The 26,575-nt window shown below is 39.9% G+C and overlaps 1 protein-coding gene across 1 annotated transcript in view; it reads left to right on the top strand.

Moving 5' to 3' along the window:
• Positions 1-26,575, top strand: part of ARHGEF4 (Rho guanine nucleotide exchange factor 4) — a 111,824-nt gene that overhangs the window by 32,344 nt on the left and 52,905 nt on the right. The window lies entirely within an intron of this gene.

Consider the following 26,575-nt stretch of genomic DNA (forward strand, 5'->3'; position numbering starts at 1 on the left):
CAGAGAAAAGATCTGCATAATTTCAACCATTTGAAATTTACTGAAATTTTGTTGATTTTCACAACTTTTCAGTGTTTCATATGTACTTGAAAAAAATGTATATTCTGTCTTTATTGAATTCAAGATGTGTCATTTAAGTCTTCTTGCTGTATTTATTTGCTTGCTTTTTTTAGTTGCAGAGAAAAGTATGCCAAAATCTTCCACTAGAATTTTTAATTTTTCTATTTGCTTTGTATACTTAGAGGCTGTATTTTTTAAAGCATACAAATTTAGGTTTGATTTTCTCTTCCTCGAATAATAGCTTTTTGGCATTATTAAATGTTCTTCTTTATCTCTAATAATGTATACTGCCTTAATGTCTACTTTGATATACATACAGGTGCATTAGCTTTCTTTTGGCTAGTGTTTGCATGACACATCATTCTGTTAACCTTTATCTGACTTTAGATGTGTCTCTTATAAATAGCAAGTAATTGGATTTTTTTTAATGCAATATGAAAATTTCTCTTTTTTAATTGGAATATTTAATTCAATGTGATTAGTGATATATCTGGATTTGGATCTTCCATCTTAATTAGTATGCTTCTTTTATTCTGTCTATTTTGGTTTGCTTTTCATTTCTTTTTTGGAATAACTATTTTTTATTTTTCCCTTTTTTAATCTTCTGTTAGCTTGATAGTTATAAACGTTATTATTTTTTAGTGGTTACCCTAGAGATTATAATTACCACTCTCTTATAAAAGTCTAATAAGTAAAATTAATACTCTTAACATCCTCATAGACAATACAAGGACACTGGAATAATCCTCTCCTGACTTGTAGGCCATCATTGTCACGTATTTTAATTTTACTTTAATTGTATATTTTTAATCTATGTATTTTTAACTCAACAAAACATCACTGTTTTGTAGAGTTAGTGTTTGTTTTTATTTTCCCATATATTTACATTTTTCGTTGCTCTTCATTTCTTCCTGAACCTCCAGTTTCCTACTTAGGATCCTTTTCCTTCTGCCAGAATAAACATGCCGAGTATTTTCTTTAAAGTATATCTGCTTGAGACTCTTTCAGTTTTTCTTTATTGGAAAATGCCTTCCTTTTACTTTAATTCCTTTTTTCTGCATGTAGAAATTGATACTTCGAAGATATCACTGCATTGTGTTCTAGTTCTCATTGTTTTTGTTGAACATCAACTGTTGGTCTAATTTCTGCACATTTACAGTTTTATTTTGTTTCTTAATTTTTTGCTGCACCATGAGGCTTGTGGGATTTTAGTTCCCCAACCAGGTATCGAACCTGGGCCCACAGCAGCAGTACCAAGTCCTAAACCATTGAACTTCTAGGGAATTCCCTAATTTCTGCACATTTAAAAGTCAATCTATCTCCTCCCTGGCTCCTTATAAGATTTTCTCTTTGCCTTTGGTTTTCAACAATGTTACTGATATGCCTGCATATAGTTTGTTGTTGTTTTATTTTTTTCATTTATTCAGCTTAGAGTTCATAGGACGTCTTGAACTTGTGATTTGTAGTTTGTCACTTATTTTGGAACATTCTCAGCCATTCTTTTCAAACATTGATTGCTTCTAGCATGTTCTCTCTCTCATATTCTGGAACTTCAATTACGTGTGGACCTTAGTGAGAAGTGAATTTACTGTGTCTGTTACTCTCTCTCTGCCTTCCATCATTTTATCCCTATTTTATTCACAATATTTTTGTCTGACCTAGTTTCACTATTCAGTTGTATCTAACTTTCTGTTAAACCCATTTATTGAGCCCTTGATTTTGGTTATTGAATTAAAGGTACCATTTGTTTCTTTTTTTCTTTTTTTTTTTTTTATGATCTTCACTCCCTGCTGACATAGTCAATCTTGCCTTTTATCTCCTTGAACCTATATATTAATTTTGAGATCTGTGTCTTATAACCAGTTTCTGGTTATAACCAGAAAATAACCAGTTTCTGGATTGCCTGTGGATTTGTTTCTATTGAAGTTATCCTTTTATTTTTGTTGCCTTTCCTTTACATGTGCCTGGCTATGTTTATGATGAACAGACTATTTGCAGAATTGTTTATAGAAATAATTTTGGGCTTAGGATGATATATCTTACCCCAAAGGGGATTCATATTTTCTTCTGCCAAGTAACTCTGGGCATTAGTACTTTGCCTTACCTTAGTCCAGTTTCAAATTATTCAAAGCTGAGCCAAGTCCTACAAGGGCCTGCCTACCTAATTTATCCCCACTCTAGGCATGTAATCTTTTGAAGTCCCAGCAGAGAAAGTCCCCACCCTCACCCTCTTTGGAGACCTATTGCACCCATTTTCTCTCCCTCTAACCTCCTGGGGTCATCAAAAGTATTGTCCCACCCTCTAGCCATCCCTCTGCTTTGTCATGTGTGATTCAGCACCCCCTTTCCAAGGGAAGGACACCCATAAATACTTGGTTTATTTGCTTGAGCCTATTCTCTGGATCCTGACCTCGTTGGATAGCTCTCACGTGTCTTAAAGCCTGTATTTTATATTTTGTCTAATTTTTCTAACTGTTCTCCATAAGTGGCTTGTGTGGACTACAGTCACCACCTCCAGAGCAGAAACACCGTATCATTATGTTTTTGAGGTCTACCTGTGCTGCTGTTTTGTTCTCACCATTGTCTGTGATTTTGTCTATGATTTTTTTGTCACACTTTACCAAGTATTCCATTGATGAATACCCAGATTGCCTTCAACTGGCTACTGCCACAATTGGTTGGACAAAAAATATAACATTGAAATGTTTCTTTATAAACTGAGGCATTTGGAAGAACATATATCCAGGAAGAAATTGTTGGACCATGGAGTATCTGTATTTATCTTAATCTGTATTAATTAAGTGCTGCCAGGATTATTGCATCCCTCCACCAGGAGTATGAAAGTACCATATCCCCACACCATCACCAAAACCTGGAAAATACCAGCTTTCTAATTCACCTCAGGTCTAATGGAAATAAAGTGATCTCATCACTTTAATTTGTATTTATCTGATTCTAATTTTTCAATTTGAGTTTCTACATTTTTCTTATTGATTGCAAGAGTTACTTTTGTATTTAAATACCACCCTTTGTTGGATACAAATATTGCAAATATAGTCTCAATCTGTCATCTTACTGCAATCTTATTCATAATGTCTTAATTGATCAATATTGTTGGCTCGCCAAAGAATTGTTAGTTTTGAACTGTGGTGTTGTAGAAGACTTGAGAGTCCCTTGGACTGCAAGGAGATCCAACCATTCTATCCTAAAGGAGATCAGTCCTGGGTGTTCATTGGAAGGACTGATGTTGAAGCTGAAACTCCAATACTTTGGCCACCTGATGCGAAGAGCTGACTCATTTGAAAGACCCTGATGCTGGGAAAGATTGAGGGCAGGAGGAGAAGGGGATGACAGAGGATGAAATGGTTGGATGGCATCACCAACTCAATGGACATGAGTTTGGGTAAACTCTGGGAGTTGGTGATGGACAGGGAGGCCTGGCGTGCTGCGGTTCATGGGGTCACTAAGAGTCGACACGACTGAGCAACTGAACTGAACTATGGCTTGTGCTTTGTCCTATTAAGAAGTGCCTTATTTTTCTTATATTATAAGCATTTAATTTCATATTTTTACCATCTGTTTGTCTTTATTTTTTTTTAATTTTTATTTTTTTATCTATTTATTTTAATTAGAGGCTAATTACTTTACAATATTGTATTGGTTTTGCCATACATTCATTTGTCTTTAAATCACTTGGAGTCCACTTTTGTATAATATGCTGCTAGGAATCCAGTTTGATTTTTCTCCATGTAGTATCCAGTTTTCCCAACACTAGCTATTGACATTCTGCTCTTTCCTTCTTTTTTCATTTCTTTTCATGTGATTTTCATTTTTAATGGACTTCTGTCTTTTATTAGTGTGTTACCAACCAGTCTTTTAAGTATTATTCCCCTAGCCTCACTTTTCCCCAAATCCTATAGCTTTTATTACACGATTTTTACATAGCATGGTGATTTTATGTATGTTGCATTATAGTAGAACTACCTGTATTTGGACATTTTCATAATAAAATAGGTTCTTTTTACTTTTTAAATTAATATGTAAAAAGAAAGAAATTCTCTATTATTCCAGTTTTGCAAAAAGATTTTTTTATAAGTAGGCATTAAACTTAATGCCTTTAATATACTTTTTCAGAATTGATTGAAATATCTTTTGGTTTGTTCCTCTTTTTGTCTACTATTGTGCTGAACTTCACTGATCAATTATCTAATGTGGAAACATCCTTACCCTTCTGGATAAACCATTATTTAAGCATTATGCATTATTTTTAATGCACCATTATATTGGTAAGTTAATATTTTGTTTAGGATTTTTACATCTACTTTTATAAAGGAGATCTGAACCTGATTTTTTATTATCATGTATTCCTTTATTTGGTTTTGAATCATAGTATACTAGCCTCAACTGAGAAGTTTTTGTTCTTCTTCTACTTCCTAGGACAACTCGTAAAAGATATGAATTAACTTATTTTTGGCTGTGCCTTGTGGTTTGTGGGATCTTAGTTCCCCCAATAGGGCTCGAACCTGGACCCTGGGCAGTTGAAGCACAGAGTCTTAACCTCTGGACCACCAAGGAATTCCCTGAATTAACTGTTCTTTAAAAGATTGATAGCCTCCTGTATAAAACCATCCAGGCCAAGAGATTTGGGACAGAAAAGTTGTTTTTTTTTTACCATTTTAATTTCTTAAATCTTGCTTCTCAAATGGCTTGTTCACATTTTCCCATGCCGTTTTATGTACATTTTACCATTTTATTTACATTTTTAGGAATTTATTCATTTTACTTAGGTGTTCAGATTTAGAATTGAATATTTGAATGAGAAACCAAAACTAAATACAGCCGTAACTAGAGGGAAAAGATATATACCTTTAAATGGTCAGGAAAGTCAAAGCCAAAAAGAAACCCTAGTATATAGCAAAAGACAGATAACTTTGATAACATTAAAATATAACACTACTTCAAAAGACTTTCTAGACAGTGGACTTTTCACAGATTTGAAGTACAGCAAGTCACAGACTAGTAAAGCTACTTACAGTATCTTGTAGATGGCAAAAGATTGGTGTAAAGAATGTGTGAAGAACTTCTGAGAGTGGATAAGAGGAAGCCGGGAGTCACCATGATAGTGGGCATATTGTATGAATACACAGTGCTTAACAGAGCACCTAAGTAGTCAGTACACATGCCCAGCCTCACTGATGACAAGAGAGTCAACAGGAGGACCCCCTCTCACCCTTCGACTTGGCAGACACCACGTGTGCAGACATCTCAGCACAGATACTGACACATCAAACACATGGATGCATCAGGTCATGGTGCTACTGGAAGTTCCGTGGGATTTGACCCCGGCCAGGTTCCATCCAGATGTCCTCACTGCACCCTTTCCCAAGCTCTCAGGTATCGTCATCCTTGATTGCATCCTGCATCCTGGACCTTTCTTGGGTGGAAGGCTTATTCCTCAAGACCTGGTTAGTCTGTCTTCTACTCTTATACATAGTGTCTGAGGATGGCCCAGAGCAAACAGAGAGACCACTAATGGCAACTGTGTGTGACAAGAAGAAAGGGCTGGAGATGGGCCTTCATTCATGAGAAGCCACAGGCCTGAAGGACCCCTGCCCAAGGGGGGTGGGATCCACAGCTGAGAGCTGGAATCTAGCGTCAAACACTTGCCAAATGCACATGCATGCCCAGCATGTGTCAGGCTTTGTGTGAGCTGTTGGAATACAGTTGGAAACAAGAAGTTGTTCCTTCACAGAAAGTTTGCCCTAGTTGGGGAAAGACCAGCAAGAGGGAGTGTAAAAACACATTACCAAGAGTAATTGCAGAGGGTGATATTGTTAGTATTTTTGTAGAGAGAAGTATGGGATGCTGTGTACATCAGGGAAGGAGAAATCTAACCAGTCTGGGTGTCCCAGAAAATGTCCCAGAGAATATATGAAAAGCCACAGCAAACATCATACTTAATGGTGAGAGCCTGAAACTTTCCCCTTAAAATCAGGAACAAGGCAAGGACATTTACACTCACCACTTCTGTTCAACACTCCTAGAGGTTCTAGCCAGAGCAGTTAGGCAAGAAAAAGAAATAAAAGGCATATAGGTTGGAAAGGAAGAAGTAAAACGATATTAACAGTTGACATCTGTGAAATTTTAAAGAATATACATACAATACACACACATTAAAGCTAATAAATGAATTCCAGAATATAAGATCAACACACAGAAATGAGTATTTCTGCACACTAGCACTGTATAGTCTGAAAATGAAATTAAGACAATTCCACTTATCAGTCCAGTTCAGTCACTCAGTTGTGTCTGACTCTTTGCGACTCCATGAATTGCAGCACGCCAGGCCTCCCTGTCCATCACCATCTCCCGGAGTTCACTCAAACTCATGTCCATCAAGTCAGTGATGCCATCCAGCCATCTCATCCTCTGTCGTCCCCTCTTGCTCCTGCCCCTAATGCCCCCCAGCATCAGGGTCTTTTCCAATGAGTCAACTCTTCGCATGAGGTGGCCAAAGTACTGGAGTTTCAGCTGTAGCATCATTCCTTCCAAAGAACACCCAGGGCTGATATCTTTTAGAATGGACTGGTTGGATCTCCTTGCAGTCCAAGGGACTCTCAAGAGTCTTCTCCAACACCACAGTTCAAAAGCATCAATTCTTCGGTGCTCAGCCTTCTTCACAGTCCAACTCTCACATACATACATGACCACTGGAAAAACCATAGCCTTGACTAGACGGACCTTTGTTGGCAAAGTAATGTCTCTGCTTTTCAATATGCTATCTAGGTTGGTCATATCTTTCCTTCCAAGGAGTAAACATCTTTTAATTTCATGGCTGCAGTCATCATCTGCAGTGATTTTGGAGCCCCCCCAAAATAAAGTCTGACACTGTTTTCACTGTTTCCCCATCTATTTCCCATGAAGTGATGGGACAAGATGCCATGATCTTCGTTTTCTGAATGTTGAGCTTTAAGCCAGCTTTTTCACTCTCCTCTTTCACTTTCATCAAGAGGCTTTTTAGTTCCTCTTCACTTTCTGCCGTAAGGGTGGTGTCATCTGCATATCTGAGGTTATTGGTATTTCTCCTGGCAATCTTGATTCCAGCTTGCACTTCTTCCAGCCCAGCGTTTCTCATGATGTATTCTGCATATAAGTTAAATAAGTAGGGTGACAATATACAGCCTTGACATACTCCTTTTCCTATTTGGAACCAGTCTGTTGTTCCACGTCCAGTTCTAACTGTCGCTTCCTGACCTGCATATACGTTTCTCAAGAGGCAGGTCAGGTGGTCTGGTATTCCCATCTCTTTCAGAATTTTCCACAGTTGATTGTGATCCACACAGTCAAAGGCTTTGGCATAGTCAATAAAGCAGAAATAGATGCTTTTCTGGAACTCTCTTGCTTTTTCGATGACCCATTGGATATTGGCAATTTGATCTCTGGTTCCTCTGCCTTTTCTAAAACCAGCTTGAACATCTGGAAGTTCACGGTTCATGTATTGCTGAAGCCTAGCTTGGAGAATTTTGAGCATTACTTTACTAGCGTGTGAGATGAGTGCAATTGTGCAGTAGTTTGAGCATTCTTTGGCATTGCCTTTCTTTGGGATTGGAATGAAAACTGACCTTTTCCAGTCCTATAGCCACTGTTGAGTTTTCCAAATTTGCTGGCATACTGAGAATTCCATTTATAATAGCATGAAAAATTAAAATTTTAGAAATGAATTTAATAAAAATAGTGTAAGACTTGTACACTGAAAACTACATCAAAAAATTAAAATTTTAAGAATAAATTTAACAAAAATCATGCAATACTTGTGTACTGAAAACTATAAAACATAACTGAAATAAAACCTAACTAAATGGAAAGACACTCCATGATCAACAGATTTAATATCACCCCTGTCAAAAATCTCAGCTGCAGAAATTGACAAGCTGATCCTGAAATTAATTCATATAGAATTTCAAGGGAACCAGAATAGGCAAATAACCTCGAATAAGAACAAAGTTGGAGGACTCATACTTCCCAATTTTGAAACATACTACAAAGCTACAAGAATGAAGACAATATAGCACTGGCATAGATAGACGTACAGGTTAAAGGAATCAAATAGAGAGTCCAGATGTAGCTCCATATATCTATTCTCAATTAATTTTCAGCAAGGGTGTTGAGGTCATTCGCTGGATGAAGAAATAGTCTTTCCACAAATGGGACTGAGACAATTGGATATGAACATGCAAAAGAATGTAATTAGGCCCTACCTCACACCATATTCAAAAATTAGCTCAAAATGCATCATAGACCTAATATAAGAACTAAAACTTCAAAACCCTCACTGCACAGGATGAGATATAGGAGATAAAGCTCATAACAGTAGCACAAGAGAAAAGCTGCTAAAAGACTTTAGTTGACATCTGAAGGGGTCAGCAATAGGATGGAGGGACTGAGCAAATGAGGATACTCTTCCCCATGTTGGACTGAGCTATTTGAAGTCTGATAATAGAGCGATTGGTCAGGCCATAGCTAGAACACTGCTGATGTGTACACTATTGATACAGTGTCTGAAAGGCGGAACAGCCTGGATGAAGTGTGTTCAGAAGAGTGATTGTGCTCACTCAGCCAGATCCATGCCACCTTTGAGATCTGTTCCCTGTGCGTGTATAGGAGTGCTGTCTCTTTCCCTAGGAAGTAGACAGATACAGACATTACCAGTTCTCTGCATACCATGAGGTGAGCAAGATTAAGAGGCACTTTGGCTACCATCTGTGGCCAAGGGCCTACCATGTGTTCCTGAGGGACGTCTGAGTTGACCTTTCCATATCAGGTCAATTTCTCTAAGCCCTGACACATTGCTATGCTCTGTCCAAAATAGACTCTAAAGAATCAGCATGCTTGTCCCTACTTGCGTGTCTCCACTCATGTACTTGGTAACCTCATTTTGAGTTCCTTCCCCATTCTTTTCTGTGTCTCCAAATTGTACCTACACTTCCCTGTTCAGTGAGGCCCTCCCCTTCCTCCAAGAACTGTCCCCTGGCAGTACCAGCCCTCATCTCTTTCTCTGGGTTTCTCACAGATCAATCATAGCACTCCCATGAGGCCTAGACAGTTTCTGGGACAGAGGTGAGTCAGTCAGTGCCGTGGGTCTTGGGTAGTGATGAAAGGGCCAGGACCTGTTGTTCCTCATTTCCAGCTTGATTAGTGTTGTTTGAGTTGTTGCCTCACTGTTTCTCATGCATTGGTTGTTTCACTAGGCAGACTGCTCCACCTCCATAGATCAGAATAGGAATATGAAGTACACAATTAGTTCAAGAATGCCTCGTTCCACTGACTCTTCTATCTGGAAATGAGGTTGTGTGAATCCAAAACCTGTGTTGAAATCAGGAGCCAAAAATGTTTCTCATCAAACAGGTTAATTCCACAAGGCTTTGGAGTCTTTTGTATTTGTAGCCACCTTCTCTGTCTTTGTCTTTCCAAAATTCTCCAAATAAATCTTTCTTCTCCAGTGGGGTGGGGCCCTCTGGATCTTCCTTAGAGTTCAGAGCTCCTCCCACTCCTGATCCTGCCCCAAAGCCTTTCCTCTCCCTTTGTCTATCCAGAATCCCAGCTGAATTTAAGGTACAGCTCCAGTGTCTCTCATTCTTGGAAACACCCTCCCGCCCACATCTCTGCCTTGGTTTCTAGTACAAGGGCATGTCTGTAATCCCTTGTCATTTGGTTTTACTGTTTTATATATTCATCTTGGTTTCTCAGTGGAAATAGCTTGCTCTGGTTCTGGTGAGACTTCACACCCTCCTCCCACTTATTCTAAGACACAACCTCTCCAACCCTCACTCAGTTCTTTATTTATAAAACAATGGTGATTCCTGTCTTATACTGTGTGTGAGGTAAAATAATATAGGTTAAAATTCCTGCAGCATCGTAACTTCTCAGTGAATGTTAGTTTAGTGTCTTCTTTCTTGAGCATGAGAACCATCTCTTGAAATTTCTCTAGTATGCTCTGCAACTGCTCTAAGCAGAGTTCTGGTCATTGGTGAGACACTCATAAACACTGATTGATGGGATTGCATGGTTCATTGAGTCCCCAGAAGCACTAGGATGAGTTGCCTGTGGGCAGGTGGGTGAAAAAATGTCTAAAAAGCACTCTGTCCAGAGTGCTGCGTCAGTGAAAGAGACAGCAGCCTGCCAGGGTCTGCCATGTCCCAGAGACTCTGGTGACACTGATGTTAAAATTGGAATAATCGCTTCTGAACTCTGATTTAGCCAGCATTGCCTTGCTTTGGATAGTATGTGACAGCAGTTGCTAGAATGCTACTGAAATGCAGAAACACTGAAGAGAAAATAATATCTGACAACCTAGCCTGAAATTCAAACCTAAGCACAGTTACATATGCATTAGCTGAGAGTTTTCAGATCCATCTTCTGGGAAATTGACTGCTGTGAAATCGATGGGCTTCATTAGAAAGAACTAAAGTAACTGGACAATAATGATTTAGAAATGTTCGTGTAAGGATCCATTATAAGGAGTTTTTTGTCGAAATAGGACTTTTTTACATCTGAAAGCTTTCAACAAAGGAACGCTTTTGGCAGGGGTGTGGAAATTGCCTGCCGTATCAGTGAAGAGAGGACATTGCAGCCTTGAAGCCAGCAGCCCCCACAGCCACCCCAACTGTGCACCTTGAGGAGGTTCATGCTGGAGGGAAGCAGGGTCCTGGTCCCTGATAGCTGAGGTGCATATCAAAGGAGTGCATCTCTGTAATCCCAGACTCTTGCATATTCCCATACATAGAAAAGTGCTAAATTCCTTAACTTGAGATATCTAGTTTTCTTTCACTAACAGTAATCTTTTGATGTTCCTACTGTCTGCTTTTTTATTGCCATAATTCCTATGTATCCTGGCTTTTCCCATACCTCTTAGGATCAGTCCCTCAGAGTGATCAGAAAGGCTGTCTCCCAGGCTTAAGTTCTCAGTATATCCAACGAATAAAATATAATTCTCAACTTTTAGGTTGTGATTTTTTTGTTCAGTGGACAAACAGGGCCATCAATGGAAGGGAGCTTCACATAGGGGCTCCCAAAGCCCCCAGGGGGCCAGACCTGCCTGGCATGGACAAGGGGCAGAGAATAAAAAATCGAGGAGGCTGGGCAAGTGTGCGGCCAGCTTCTGGTACATCTTTGGAATTATTGTATATCTGTTCATTTTAAAACCACATTCTAAACTGTTTCCAATTTATGATTGCCTTCCCCTCAGAGTAAAAATGAAGGCCCAGGAAGGGAAGGGGGCGAGGAAGCTCACCCAGTGGCAAAGCTGATTCCTCCTCATCACACCCTGAGAGCTGGTATCCATAGTCCTTCCAGGGCCACATCCCAGGTCCTGCTCCCTGCTGTGTGTTTGGGGCTATATGCACTTGCCAGCCCTCCCTCCCACCCCAGTGCACACAGTGGTCTCTGTCTCACCCATGTCCTTTCAGAGCCCAGGTCTAGATCTCTGTGCTAACTCGGGAATGAAGAATAGTCTGTATCCAGGGACATTTCAGTTAAGACCTTCTGAAAGGGCAAGATCAACCCCCTCACAACCTGCCCCCAAACCTAGTGTAGATGTTGTCAATTGAGCAAAACATGCACAAGCTTAAAGTTAAGAGTTATGTTGTATTTGGTGGACAAAACTGAGGACTTAAGCCCAGAACACAGCATTTCAGATGGCTCTGAAAGACTGTTCCTAAGAGGCAAGAGGTCAGGGGTAGGATATATAGGAGTTTTTGCAACAAACCAGTTATAAACACTTCTTTGAGAAATAACTGGGAACTTTAATGTGAGCTCTAATCTAGGTATTATTGAACTAATGTTCATTTTCTTACATTTGATCATGGTACTGTGCTCACCTAGCAGAATGTCATACCTGTAGATGCATGCTGAGTACTGGGGTGACTGTTATCATGACCACATCTTACCTTTAAATGGTTCAGCAAAAAACAAAGTGTGTGACAAATGTCACATATGTGTGGGGAGAGACTGTGTTAGAGAGAGAACTAGAAGGGTATTATTTAAGGTACAGACTTACCACTAGGAGCTAAATAAGTCCTGGAGATCTAATGCATAGAATTAGTAATTATGATAACAATACTGTTATAAACTTAACAGTTGCTTTATTGCCAAGAGAACGTATCTTAATTATTCTTACCACAAAAAATTATAGTTATGTAATTTCATGTAGGTGTTAGGTAACGCTACAGTATGGTCATCATATTGCAATATATAAATGTATTAATAGCAAATCAACATGTTATAACCTTAAACTTTCACAATATTATGTGTCAATTATATCTCAGTTTAAAAAAAAAAAAAAAAACAACAGCTAGGGAGACAAAGCAAATGTGGCAAGATCTCTTTTTATACAGCTATAACCTAAGACGCCAGATCCCCTCTTAGAACTAACTGCCTTGTTAGCAATTAGGAAGGTTTATGTCCCAGAGGCTGTGGGTTGTGCTGGGCTGGGGGCTTGTGATACTGAGGAGGAAGGAAAACTACATATCCATAGGTTAGCAGTTTAGCATTTGAAGGATTGAAAAGTTGTATTTCATGAGTCATGGTCACATGCATTAGGAAGGAGTTCCAGGATCTGTCTAATAAAACATTAAGCAAATATTGGACTTCCCTGGTGGTGCAGTGGGTAAGAATCTGCCTGCCAGTGGTCTGGGTCTGATCCCTGGTCTGGGAAGATTCCACATGCCGCAGAGTAACTAAGCTGAGTCCACGCTCTAGAGCCCAAGAACCCCAACTACTGAACCTGAGGGCTGCAGCTGCTGAAGCCCACACACTGAGAGCCCATGCTCCATAACAAAACAGCTGCCACAGTGAGAAGTCTGGGCACCACCACAAAGAGCAGCCCCTACTCACCACAACTAGAGAAAGCCCATGTGCAGCAACGAAGACTAGCACAGCCAAAAATAAATAAATACATTTCTTTAAAAAAACGTTAAACAAATAGCATTTTATTGAGACTGTTTTGTCTGGTTTATACAACTCCAACCTCTTTTTATTATGGGGGTCAAATTTCTTCATCAGCAGATTGACTGTGAAGGCACAATGATGGCAAGCAATGCCACCTGCAAGCCTCAAGAGAGAGAATTGGAACAGAAGAGAGTGCAAGAGAATTTAATCCAGACAGTCCTGTGTTCAAAATCTGACCTCAAGCACTTACTAGGAAAAGCACTTTTCGTTGCCTCCACTTCTCAACTTTCAAATGAGATTGAATGAAACTTGTTTACTGAGTTGTTAGGATAATTAAGCAAGATAAATGAAGTAAAATACATAGCTTAATGCCTGCCATTTAATAAATAGTACTCAGTGGTTTCATTTCTTAGATTAATGTCATGAATCATATACATACAGATATGTATATAAGTTAAATTTTGAAAAGTTGAATCTCGACATGTATGACTATGTATATGTTCAGAATATGGATTAGAAAGATACATGCCAAATTATTGATAGTGTTTTATACAGGGACTGTGGTGGGCAGTCTTCCACTATTCATTTTATATACTCACTATTTAAAAATTTTCACAATGAAAAACTGATTTGTTTAATACAAGAGAAAAGAAAGAAAAGCTGAACTGTCTTTTAAATGTACTAGAGATGGGCAGAGGTTGCCTGCTATTGAAAGAAATCTTGCAATGAATCCTTTTCTAAATCCTTTCCTTCTTCTAATCATCTGTAATCAAGACTTTATATGTAGAATTTTTTAATAAAGTGCCCTAGATTCTGATTGGTAATGGGACTAGGCAGGATGGGAGAACAGAAACTGATTTTAAAAATCTGTCCTCAGGGCTCCCCTTGGCTGACCCCACCTTGACCTCCCCACTTTCTTCTAAGAACATAGCATGTATTGGGCTCTGCTAGGAAGGCCCTGGCTGTGTGATCCAGTCCAGGGGTCCCCTCCTCCATGACACTGTTTATGTTTATACTCCTGAGATAAGTAGGCTATGGTAGTTCTGTTCATAGAACTAAGGCTGGTCTCTGACTTAGGAGAAGAGTATCGCCAAGACAGTGAAAGCCATTCTCATTTAACATTAACGGCAGTCAAGAACCCCTTCATTATTACTCCTGTCAGATGCCACTCCCCTCATCCCTAACTGAACACTTAAGTTTTTCTTTTGAGATATTTTTATGTGGACCATTTTAAAAGTCTTTATTTCTTACAATATTGCTTCTGTTTTATGTTTGGTATTTTGGCCACAAGGCACGTGGGATCTTAGCTCCCTGATCAGGGATCAAACCTGCACCCCCTGCATTGGAAGGCAAGTCTTACCCTCTGGACCACCAGGGAACTCCGCTTAGTATAAATTTTGGAAAACTTTACAGCTTTGAGAAAGGCTTTTTCCTGATGCAAAAATCAACTTTCCTCTAGCTTTTTTCTGTTATTCATTCTTTGAAGTAATTCAAATAAAATTTTATTCTTCTTAAATGTGCCAGTCTTGCAAATGTCTGAAAATCATTCTCATCTCCACTGCTTCCAACTCTTCCCTTTGCCAGGGTAACCATCAGTATTTCCTGATGTTCAGAGACGTGTCATTATCCTAGCTTCCTTCAACTAGGCGTGGTCATATTTGTCAGGGTTCCTCTTGGAAGTTTGTAGCCAACAGTATTCCAAATGTGTTCTGCCGAGCACAGTGGAACCAACACCTCAGTGGATCACCAAGTATTACATCAAAGATCTGAGTATCCATCTAAAGAAGTTAGGGAAAGGGCAGCAAGTTAAATTCAAAATTAGGTAGAAAGGAGGGAATATTAAATGTGAGAGAAGAAATTAATTAAGTGAAAAGCTAATATATGACAGGATAAAAAATAAAAATTGTTCTGGTGCAAAGTCTAGTTATTTTTTAAGTCTGTAATTGATAAACCTCCGGCAAGAGTAGTGGGAGAGGCTGTTTTAGGTCGTTCCCCAGTGTCATCTGATAGCAGTGTTTATATTTTTTTAGTGGCTACAGTTAACTATGGAAGAATTTGTCTGGTAGCAGTTGTTCACCATTACAAAGTTCTTGACATAAAATAAGTATTTAATTTATGGAGTGGTTGAGGGAGATATTTTGACAGGCCCTGTCATGGGAAATTAAGTTTTAATTGGCCTTAAACACCTCTATCTAAGAATAATCGAGGATGATTAAGTCAGAGTGAGTGTTACTGTTGTAAAAGATTAATTGATTTGCATGTTTAGAATATAGTGAAAGGAAGTTATCATCTTTACAGAGCCCTACATCTTTTCACCTTAAAAATAAAATTCATGTTTGTGTTTTAAAAGCAGATCCAAAATGAACAGTTCTTTTTTAAAAAGTTAATTTAAGACAGATCTTCCAGAAGGAAAAGAAAAGGGACATGGACAAATCAGTAGATCAGATGTGTGCATGTGTGTGTGTTAGAAACTTGAAGCCATAGGACTCAGCCTGTGTCTGAATTCTGTTGCCATTTTCTCTGTAACCTGGTGAAGCTCTCCAGAACACAGCATTTCTCTCATGTAAAATGAAGACAAATAACATATAGTTCACATGACAGAGGAGTAAATAAAAATATTTTTTGAAGGTGAACCTGACGGTTTTAGATTATATTCCCTTGATAGTAAAAACAAAATAGGCTAGGCATTTTAGCCCACCTGGTCTTTTCAGCCCTTTTTACCCCAACTTGAACTCCACTTCCCCTCTCCCAATTTATTCTACGTTTCAGCAGGGTGAAAACCCATACAGTCAGGACTTGTATGGGAAATATTTTAACAAGGGTAGGAAAGAAGCCTTTGGCAAATTTATTTCATCTCTCTGAAAGGATATGTTCATTTGAATAGACAGTGTCACTGTTGATAGGAGGGATGATAGCAGATGAGAAACAAAATGCAATTTCTGGAAAGTCTAGATGTTTTCAGCAATATTTCAGGACTTGAGCCCTGAAGGTCAAGACTTTAGACACGTGCCTCTATGTTAACAACTCTGACTAGCATTGTATGCTGTTAATGTCCACACGGTTCTTAGTGACTTCAGTGCCCAAACTGATGTCTCAGATGGGTCAGGAGCCCATGGAAGCTGGAGTGGGTGGGAGTGGAGAGATAAAGTGAGACCAGATAAGCCATATGCTTTGGGTGCTATGGTGGGGATTCTGACTCTTCCTCTGAATTGAATGACAGCCTTTGAAGGTTTTAGGCAGAGGAGTGATGTGATCTGATTGTATTTTACCAAGGGTCACTTTGGTTATTGTGTAGAGAATGATGGACTCAAATAGTGAGGCCAGCCGGGAGGCTGTTGGGTCATCCATGGAGGAGGGGGCAGTTGATGTGACCTGCACCAGGGACAGAATTAAGAAAAGTGGTTGAGTTCTGAATAACGTGAACGCAAAGCTGATAGATTAGGATGTGAGTTGTGAGAGAAAGGGAAGAGTCCAGGAGAACTCCAAGATGTTTTTTTATTAAAGTATAGTTGATTTACAATATTGTGTTAGTTTTGGGAGTACAGCAAAATTATTCAATACTCATTGGAAAAGACTCTGATGCTGGGAGGGGTTGGGGGCAGGAGGAGAAGGGGACGACAGAGGATGAGATGGCTGGATGGCATCACTGACTCGATGGATGTGAGTCTGAGTGAACTCTGGGAGTTGGTGATGGACAGGGAGGCCTGGCGGGCTGTGATTCATGGGGTCGCAAAGAGTCGGACACGACTGAGCTGAACTGATACATATATACTGGGCTTCCCAAGTGGCGCTAGTGGTAAAGAATCCGCCTGCCAATGCAGGAGAGGGAAGAGACATGGATTTAATCCCTGGGTCAAGATCCCCTGGAAGATGGCATGGCAACCCATCCCAGTATTCTTGTCTGGAGAATCCCATGGACAGAGGAGCCTAGCGGGCAAAGGTCCAAGGGGTTGCAAACAGTTGGACATGACTGAGCAACTGAGCACACACAATAATTAGAGATGTTGAGCATCTTTTCATGTGCCTAGCCATCTAGATGTCTTCTTTAGAGAAATGTCCATTTAGGTCTTCTACCCATTTTTTGATTGGGTTGTTTGGGTTTTTTGTTATTGGGTTGTATGAGCTATTTGTATACTTTGGAAATTAAACCCTTGTCAGTCGCATCATTTGCAAGTATTTTCCCATTCCGTGGGTTGTCTTTTTGTTTTGCTTATGGTTTCCTTTGCTGTGCAGGTCCTATTTATTATTTATTAGGTCCTATTTGTTTATTTTTGCTTTTATTTTTCTTTTTGCCTTGGGAGACTGACCTAAAAAAACATCACTATGATTTATGTCAGAGAATGTTTTGCCTATGTTCTCTTTTAGGAAGCTTATGGTGTCATGTCTTTTATTTAAGTCTTTAAGACATTCTGAGTTTATTTTGCCTATGGTATAAGGGAGTGTCCTGATTTCATTGATTTATATGTGGCTTTCCAGCTTTTCTAACACCATTTGCCAAAGAGAATTCTCTCCATTGTATATTCCTTCCTCCTTTGTCAAAGATTAATTGATCGTAGGCATGTGGGTTTATTTCTGGGTTTTCTATTCAGTTCCATTGGTCCATGTTTCTGTTTTTCTGTTAATACAATGCTGTTTTGATTACTATGACTTTGTAATATTGTCTGAAGTCTGAGAGGGTTATGCCTCTAGCTTGTTATTTTTCCTTAGGATTGCTTTGATAATTCTAGGTCTTCTGTAAATTTCAGGTAAACTTTAGGATTATTTGCTCTAGTTCTTTTAAAAATGTCCTGGGTAATCTGATAGGGATCACATTAAATATGTAGATTACTTTGGGTAGTATGGACATTTTAACAGTATTAATACTACTAATCCAGGAGCATGGGCTATCTTTCCATTTCTTTGAATCATCTTCAGTTTGCTTTATCAATGTTTTATACTTCTCAGCATGTTTTATACTTTTCACCTCCTTAGTCAGATATATCCTTAAGTATTTTTTATACAGTTATAAAAGGAATTTTATACAATTAAAAAAAATTTCCCTTTCTTGTATTTCATTGTTCAGTTCAGTTCAGTCGCTCAGTTGTGTCCGACTCTTTGTGACCCCATGAATCACAGCACGCCAGGCCTCCCTGTCCATCACCAACTCCTGGAGTTCACTCAGACTCACGTCCATCGAGTCAGTGATGCCATCCAGCCATCTCATCCTCTGTCGTCCCCTTCTCCTCCTGACCCCAATCCCTCCCAGCATCAGAGTCTTTTCCAATGAGTCAACTCTTCGCATGAGGTGGCCAAAGTACTGGAGTTTCAGCTTTAGCATCATTCCTTCCAAAGAAATCCCAGGGCTGATCTCCTTCAGAATGGACTGGTTGGATCTCCTTGCAGTCCAAGGGACTCTCAAGAGTCTTCTCCAACACCACAGTTCAAAAGCATCAATTCTTCAGTGCTCAGCTTTCTTCACAGTCCAACTCTCACATCCATACATGACCACTGGAAAAGCCATAGCCTTGACTAGATGGACCTTTGTTGGCAAAGTAATGTCTCTGCTTTTCAATATGCTATCTAGGTTGGTCATAACTTTCCTTCCAAGGAGTAAGCGTCTTTTAACTTCATGGCTGCAGTCACCATCCACAGTGATTTTGGAGCCCCCCAAAATAAAGTCAACTACTGTTTCCACTGTTTGCCCATCTATTTCCCATGAAGTGATAGGACCAGATGCCATGATCTTCATTTTCTGAATGTTGAGCTTTAAGCCAACTTCTTCACTCTCCACTTTCACTTTCATCAAGAGGCTTTTTAGTTCCTCTTCACTTTTTGCCATAAGGGTGGTGTCATCTGCATATCTGAGGTTATTGATATTTCTCCTAGTAATCTTGATTCCAGCTTGTGCTTCTTCCAGTCCAGTGTTTCTCATGTTAGTCTCAAGAAATTACAACAGATTTCCATATGTTAATCTTATATCCTGCTACTTTTCTGAATTAATTTATCAGTTCTAGTAGTTTCTGTGTGGTCTTTAGGTGGCTTAGTCAGTAAAGAATCTGCCTGAACTGTGGGAGATCTGGGCTCAATCCCTGGGTCAGGAAGATCCCCTGGAAATGGAAATGGCAACTCACTCCAGGATTCTTGCCTGGAGAATTCCATGGACAGAGGAGCCTGGTGGGCTACAGTCCATGGGGTCACAAAGAGTCAGACATGACTGACTGATTAAAACACACATATATAGTATCAACTATGGAAAATTCTGAAAGAGATGGGAATACCAGACCACCTGACCTGCCTCTTGAGAAACTTATATGCAGGTCAGGAAGCAACAGTTAGAACTGGACATGGAATAACAGACTGGTTCCAAATAGGAAAAGGAGTACGTCAAGGCTGTATATTGTCACCCTGCTTATTTAACTTATATGCAGAGTACATCATGAGAAACGCTAGGCTGGAAGAAGCACAAGCTGGAATCAAGATTGCCAGGAGAAATATCAATAACCTCAGATATGCAGACAACACCACCATTATGGCAAAAAGTGAAGAGGAACTCAAAAGCCTCTTGATGAAAGTGAAAGTGGAGAGTGAAGAAGTTGGCTTAAAGCTCAACATTCAGAAAACGAAGATCATGGCATCTGGTCCTATCACTTCATGGGAAATAGATGGGGAAACAGTGGAAACAGTGCCAGAGTTTACTTCTCTGGGCTCCAAAATCACTGCAGATGGTGACTACAGCCATGAAATTAAAAGACGCTTACTCCTTGGAAGAAAAGTTATGACCAACCTAGATAGCATATTCAAAAGCAGAGACATTACTTTTCCAACAAAGGTCCATCTAGTCAAGGCTGTGGCTTTTCCAGTGGTCATGTATGGATGTGAGATTTGGACTGTGAAGAAAGCTGAGCACTGAAGAATTGATGCTTTTGAACTGTGGTGTTGGAGAAGACTCTTGAGAGTCCCTTGAACTGCAAGGAGATGCATCCAGTCCATCCTAAAGGAGATCAGTCCTGGGTGTTCATTGGAAGGACTGATGCTGAAGCTGAAACTCCAATACTTTGGCTACCTGATGTGAAGAGTTGACTCATTGGGAAAGACCCTGATGCTGGGAGGTATTGGGGGCAGAAGGAGAAGAGGACAACAGAGGATGAGACGGCTGGATGGCATCACCGACTCGATGGACAGGAGTTTGGGTGAACTCCGGGAATTGGTGATAGACAGGGAGGCCTGGCGTGCTGCAATTCATGGAGTCACAAAGAGTCAGACACAGCTGAGCGACTGAACTGAACTGACTGATGTTTCTAGAAACTTGTCTCATTCCTCTAGATTGTCCAGTCTGTTGGCTTATGATTATTTAGAGTATTCTCTTATGTTTTTTTGTATCTTTGCGGTCTCTGTTGTTATTTCTCCTCTTTTATCTATTATTTTATTTGGGTCCCCTCTCTTTTCTTCTCGGTGAGCCTAGCCAAAAGTTTGTTGATTTTGTTTATACTTTCAAAAGCACAGTTCTTGGTTTTATTGCTTTTCTTCTATTATCTTTAAACATCTATTTTGTTTATTTTCTCTCTGATCTTTTTTAGTCCTTCCTAATGCTGACTTTGTGTTTTGTTTGTTCTTCTTTTTCTAACTCTTTTATGTGGTACCTTAGTTGTTTACTTGATGTTTTTCTTGTTTTTTAAGAAGGGCCTGTATCACTGTGAACTTCCCTCTTAGAACTGCTTTTGTTGCATCCCATAGACTTTATATGGTTGTGTTTTCATTGTCATTTGTCTCAAGTTATTTTTCAATTTCCTCTTTGATTTCATCATTGATCTATTGGGTTTTTTTTTTTAATTTTATTTTATTTTTAAACTTTACATAATTGTATTAGTTTTGCCAAATATCAAAATGAATCCATCACAGGTATACATGTGCTCCCCATCCTGATCTATTGGTTTTTAATAGCATGTTGTTTAGTCTCCATGTAATCATTTTTTTCGCATTTTTCTTTCTGAGGTCAATTACTAGTTTCATGCCATTGTATATGTTTAGCTTTGTTTATGTTCTTATATGTCACCTATCCTAGAGAATGTTCTATGTGTGCTAGAAAAATGTGTATTCTGTTTTTTTGGGGGGAGGGAGGGATGTGACTCCTGAAGATATTAATTAAATCGAATTGTTCTATTGTGTTGTTCAGGCTGTCTGTTTCCTTATTGATTTTCTATCTGGAAGAACTGTCCATTGATGTCAGTTGGGTATTACAGTCTTCTGTTATTATTATATTTTCACCCAATTCTCCTTTTATGTTTGTTAGTATTTGTCTTATGTATTTAAGTCCTCTTATATTGGGTGCATATATTTATTTTTATTGAAGTGTAGTTTATTTACAGTATCATATTAGTTTCTAGCATACAGCAAAGTGATTCAGTTTTATATATACATAATATATATTTAATTTTCTTTTCCATTGCAGTTTATTACAAGACAGTGAATATAATTCCCTGTGCTATTCAAGAGGACCTTTTTAAAAAATCTGTTTTATGTAGAGTAGTTTGTATCTGCTAATCTCAAACTCCTAATTTGTCCCTCCCGCATTTCCCCTTTGGTAACTATAAGTTTGTTTTCTATGTCTGTGAGTCTGTTTCTGTTTTGTAAATAAGTCCATTTGTATCATTTATATTGCGTGTATATTTGCTAATAAGTATAATATCCTCTTCATATGTTGATCTTTTTGTCACTATAGAGTGTCCTTTTTTATGTTTCTTTATGGCCTTTGTTTTAAAAGTCTATCTTGTCTGATGTGAGTTTTGCTACCCCTCCTTTTTTATCATTTCCATTTGCATAACGTATCTTTTTCCATTCCCTCACCCTCACTCTATGTGTGTCCTTCACCATAAAGTGAGTTTCCTGTAGGCAGCATATTGTAGGTTCTTATTTACTATACCATTTGCCACTCTATGTATTTTTATCAGACAGAGCATTTGGGCCATTGATATTTAAGGTAGTTATTGACAGGTATGTTTTTATTTGTAAGGCCTCCCCAGACAGCCATTTTGCTTTTTTGCATTTCTTTTCTATGGGAATGGTCTTGATCCCTGTCTCCTGTACAATGTCACAAACCTCATTCCACAGTTCATCAGGCACTCTATCTATCAGATCTAGGCCCTTAAATCTATTTCTCACTTACACTGTATAATCATAAGGGATTTGATTTAGGTCATACCTGAATGGTCTAGTGGTTTTCCCTACTTTCTTCAATTTAAGTCTGAATTTGGCAATAAGGAGCTCATGGTCTGAGCCACAGTCGGCTCCTGGTCTTTTTTTTGCTGACTGTATAGAGCTTCTCCATCTTTGGCTGCAAAGAATATAATCAGTCTGATTTCGGTGTTGACTATCTGGTGATGTCCATGTATAGAGTCTTCTCTTGTGTTGTTGAAAGAGGGTGTTTGTTATGACTGGTGCATTTTCTGGCAAAACTCTATTAGTCTTTGCCAAGGCCAAATTTGCCTGTTACTCCAGGTGTCTCTTGACTTCCTACTTTTGCATTCCAGTCCTCGATAATGAAACGGACATCTTTTTTGGATGTTAGTTCTAAAAGGTCTTGTAGGTCTTCATAGAACCGTTCTACTTCAGCTTCTTCAGCGTTACTCGTTGGGGCATAGACTTGGATTACTGTGACATTGAATGGTTTGCCTTGGAAACGAACAGAGATCATTCTGTTGTTTTTGAGATTGCATCCAAGTACTGCATTTCGCACTCTTTTATTGACCATGATGGCCACTCCATTTCTTCTGCGGGATTCCTGCCCGCAGTAGTAGATATAATGGTCATCTGAGTTAAATTCACCCATTCCAGTCCATTTCAGTTTGCTGATTCCTAGAATGTCGACATTCACTCTTGCCATCTCTTGTTTGACCACTTCCAATTTGCCTTGATTCATGGACCTGACATTCCAGGTTCCTATGCAATATTGCTCTTTACAGCATCGGACCTTGCTTCTATCACCAGTCACATTCACAGCTGGGTATTGTTTTTGCTTTGGTTCCATCCCTTCATTCTTTCTGGAGTTATTTCTCCACTGATCTCCAGTAGCATATTGGGCACCTACTGACCTGGGGAGTTTCTCTTTCAGTATCCTATCATTTTGCCTTTTCATACTGTTCATGGGATTCTCAAGGCAAGAATACTGAAGTGGTTTGCCATTCCCTTCTCCAGTGGACAACATTCTGTCAAATCTCTCCACCATGACCCGCCCGTCTTGGGTTTCCCCATGGGCATGGCTTAGTTTCATTGAGTTAAACAAGGCTGTGGTCCTGGTGTGATTAGATTGACTAGTTTTCTGTGAGTATGGTTTCAGTGTGTTTGCCCTCTGATGCCTTCTTGCGACACCTACCGTCTTACTTGGGTTTCTCTTACCTTGGGCGTGGGGTATCTCTTCACAGCTGCTCCAGCAAAGCACAGCCATTGCTCCTTACCTTGGACGAGGGGTATCTCCTCACCGCCGCCCTTCCTGACCTTCAATGTGGGATAGCTCCTCTAGGCCCTCCTGCGCCTGTGCAGCCACGGCTCCGGGTAACTCCTCTCGTCACCGCCCCTTGCCTCGGGCGTGGGTTGCTCCTCCCAGCGGCCACCCCTGGCCTCCGGTGTGGGGGCATGGGGTAGCTCCTCCCGGCTGCGGCCTCTGACCTCGGGTGTGGGTTGCTCCTGCCGCCGCTGAATGCAGAGTTCCAAAGAATAGCAAGAAGAGATAAGAAAGCCTTCCTCAGAGATCAATGCAAAGAAATAGAGGAAAACAACAGAATGGGAAAGACTAGGGATCTCTTCAAGAAAATCAGAGATACCAAAGGAACATTTCATGCAAAGATGAGCTCGATAAAGGACAGAAATGGTATGGACGTAACAGAAGCAGAAGATATTAAGAAGAGATGGCAAGAAACACAGAAGAACTGTACAAAAAAGATCTTCATGACCCAGATAATCACGATGGTGTGATCACTCACCTAGAGCCAGACATCCTGGAATGTGAAGTCAAGTGGGCCTTAGAAAGCATCACTACGAACAAAGCTAGTGGAGGTGATAGAATTCCAGTTGAGCTATACCAAATCCTGAAAGATGATGCTGTGAAAGTGCTGCACTCAATATGCCAGCAAATTTGGAAAACTCAGCAGTGGCCACAAGACTGGAAAAGGGCAGTTTTCATTCCAATCCCAAAGAAAGGCAATGCCAAAGAATGCTCAAACTACTGCACAATTGCACTCATCTCACATGCTAGTAAAGTAATGCTCAAAATTCTCCAAGCCAGACTTCAGCAATATGTGAACCGTAAACTTCCTGATGTTCAAGCTGGTTTTTTAGAAAAGGCAGAGGAACCAGAGATCAAGTTGCCAACATCTGCTGGATCATGGAAAAAGCAAGAGAGTTCCAGAAAAACATCCATTTCTGCTTTATTGACTATGCCAAAGCCTTTGACTGTGTGGATCACAATAAGCTGTGGAAAATTCTTCAAGAGATGGGAATACCAGACCACCTGATCTGCCTCTTGAGAAATCTGTATGCAGGTCAGTAAGCAACAGTTAGAACTGAATGTGGAACAACAGACTGGTTCCAAATAGGAAAAGGAGTTCGTCAAGGCTGTATCATGTCACCCTGTTTATTTAACTTACAGGCAGAATACATCATGAGAAACGCTGGACTGGAAGAAACACAAGCTGGAATCAAGATTGCCGGGAGAAATATCAATAACCTCAGATATGCAGATGACACCACCCTTATGGCACAAAGTGAAGAGGAACTAAAAAGCCTCTTGATGAAAGTGAAAGTGGAGAGTGAAAAAGTTTGTTTAAAGCTCAACATTCAGAAAATGAAGACCATGGCATCTAGTCCCACCACTTCATGGGAAATAGATGGGCAAACAGTGGAAACAGTGTCAGACTTTATTTTGGGGGGGCTCCAAAATCACTGCAGATGGTGACTGCAGCCATGAAATTAAAAGACGCTTACTCCTTGGAAGGAAAGTTATGACCAACCTAGATAGCATATTCAAAAGCAGAGATATTACTTTGCCAACAAAGGTCCGTCTAGTCAAGGCTATGGTTTTTCTTGTGGTCATGTATGGATGTGAGAGTTGGACTGTGAAGAAGGCTGAGCACCAAAGAATTGATGCTTTTGAACTGTGGTGTTGGAGAAGACTCTTGAGAGTCCCTTGGACTGCAAGGAGATCCAACCAGTCCATTCTGAAGGAGATCAGCCCTGGGTGTTCTTTGAAAGGAGTGATGCTAAAGCTGAAACTCCAGTACTTTGGCCACCTCATGCGAAGAGTTGACTCATTGGAAAAGACTCTGATGCTGGGAGGAATTGGGGGCAGGAGGAGAAGGGGACGACAGAGGATGAGATGGCTGGATGGCATCATTGACTTGATGTACGTGAGTCTGAGTGAACTCCAGGAGTTGGTGATGGACAGGGAGGCCTGGTGTGCTGTGATTCATGGGGTCGCAAAGAGTCGGACACGACTGAGCGACTGATCTGATCTGATCTGATGTTTTTATTGCCATTTTAAAACTTGTTTTCCAGTTGATTTTGTGTTTCTTCTTTGTTCCTTACTTTTTCCTTTTGTGGTTTGGTGGTTTCCTTTTGTACTGTTTGAGTTCTCTTCCAAGGTATTTTTTTCTGAGCAACTGAAAGAATGTGGTTGTGGGCTGTTGAGATATGGATGCCTGTGAGCCGAGCAGGTGTTGGTGAATGGGCAGCTCTGGGCATATTAACTTTGAGATAGCTTTTAGGCCTTGGGGCAGAAGAGCAAGCAGGTGGTTGGGACTGTGAAGCAGGAGTTGCAGAGAAAGCTGGCGAACTCGAGTGAGTCTTCAGCACCAGGACTAGGACTAAAGACTGGGGCAGGGCAGGCGCTGCTTCATGTCACCTGGCACTGCCTGACAGAGTGGGCCACTGGCTCCAGAGCACATTTTCAACCACCTAAGGGAAGCTGTTACAATGACTGCAGCACTGGAATGTCCAAATATGCAAATATGCAAATGTGAACCCAGAGTGACTGTGGCCAACAGCAGCTGGCTCACACTGACACTTACACACTCATAGGCTTCAGAGCACAGAGGTGGAAACATCTTACACTGCGAAGTCACATATTCATACAGCATAAATCAAGACTTATTGCAAGAACACACTTTAGTTGATTCTATGGACAGAACAATGGAAATGAAATCTACCAATGTTTCGTTTACATGTAGAATATGAGAGGCTTATTTATAAACCTACAACATTCTCAAAATCTAGGAAAAACTATTCTGATTCAAGAAACCGTAATCTCTGTGAAAAGAATTACCTCAGCACTTACTTGGGACTTATGACTAAATATAATGCTTCAAATATTACATGCCAAACTGACTTTATTTTGGGGGGGCTCCAAAATCACTGCACATGGTGATTGCAGCTATGAAACTAAAAGATGCTTACTCCTTGGAAGGAAAGTTATGACCAACCTAGATAGCATATTAAAAAGCAGAGACATTACTTTGCCAACAAAGGTCCATCTAGTCAAGGCTATGGTTTTTCCAGTGGTCATGTGAAAGTTGGACTGTGAAGAAAGCTGAGCACAGATGAA

Source organism: Bos indicus, chromosome 2, assembly GCF_029378745.1.
Source record: "Bos indicus isolate NIAB-ARS_2022 breed Sahiwal x Tharparkar chromosome 2, NIAB-ARS_B.indTharparkar_mat_pri_1.0, whole genome shotgun sequence".
NCBI lineage: Eukaryota > Metazoa > Chordata > Mammalia > Artiodactyla > Bovidae > Bos > Bos indicus.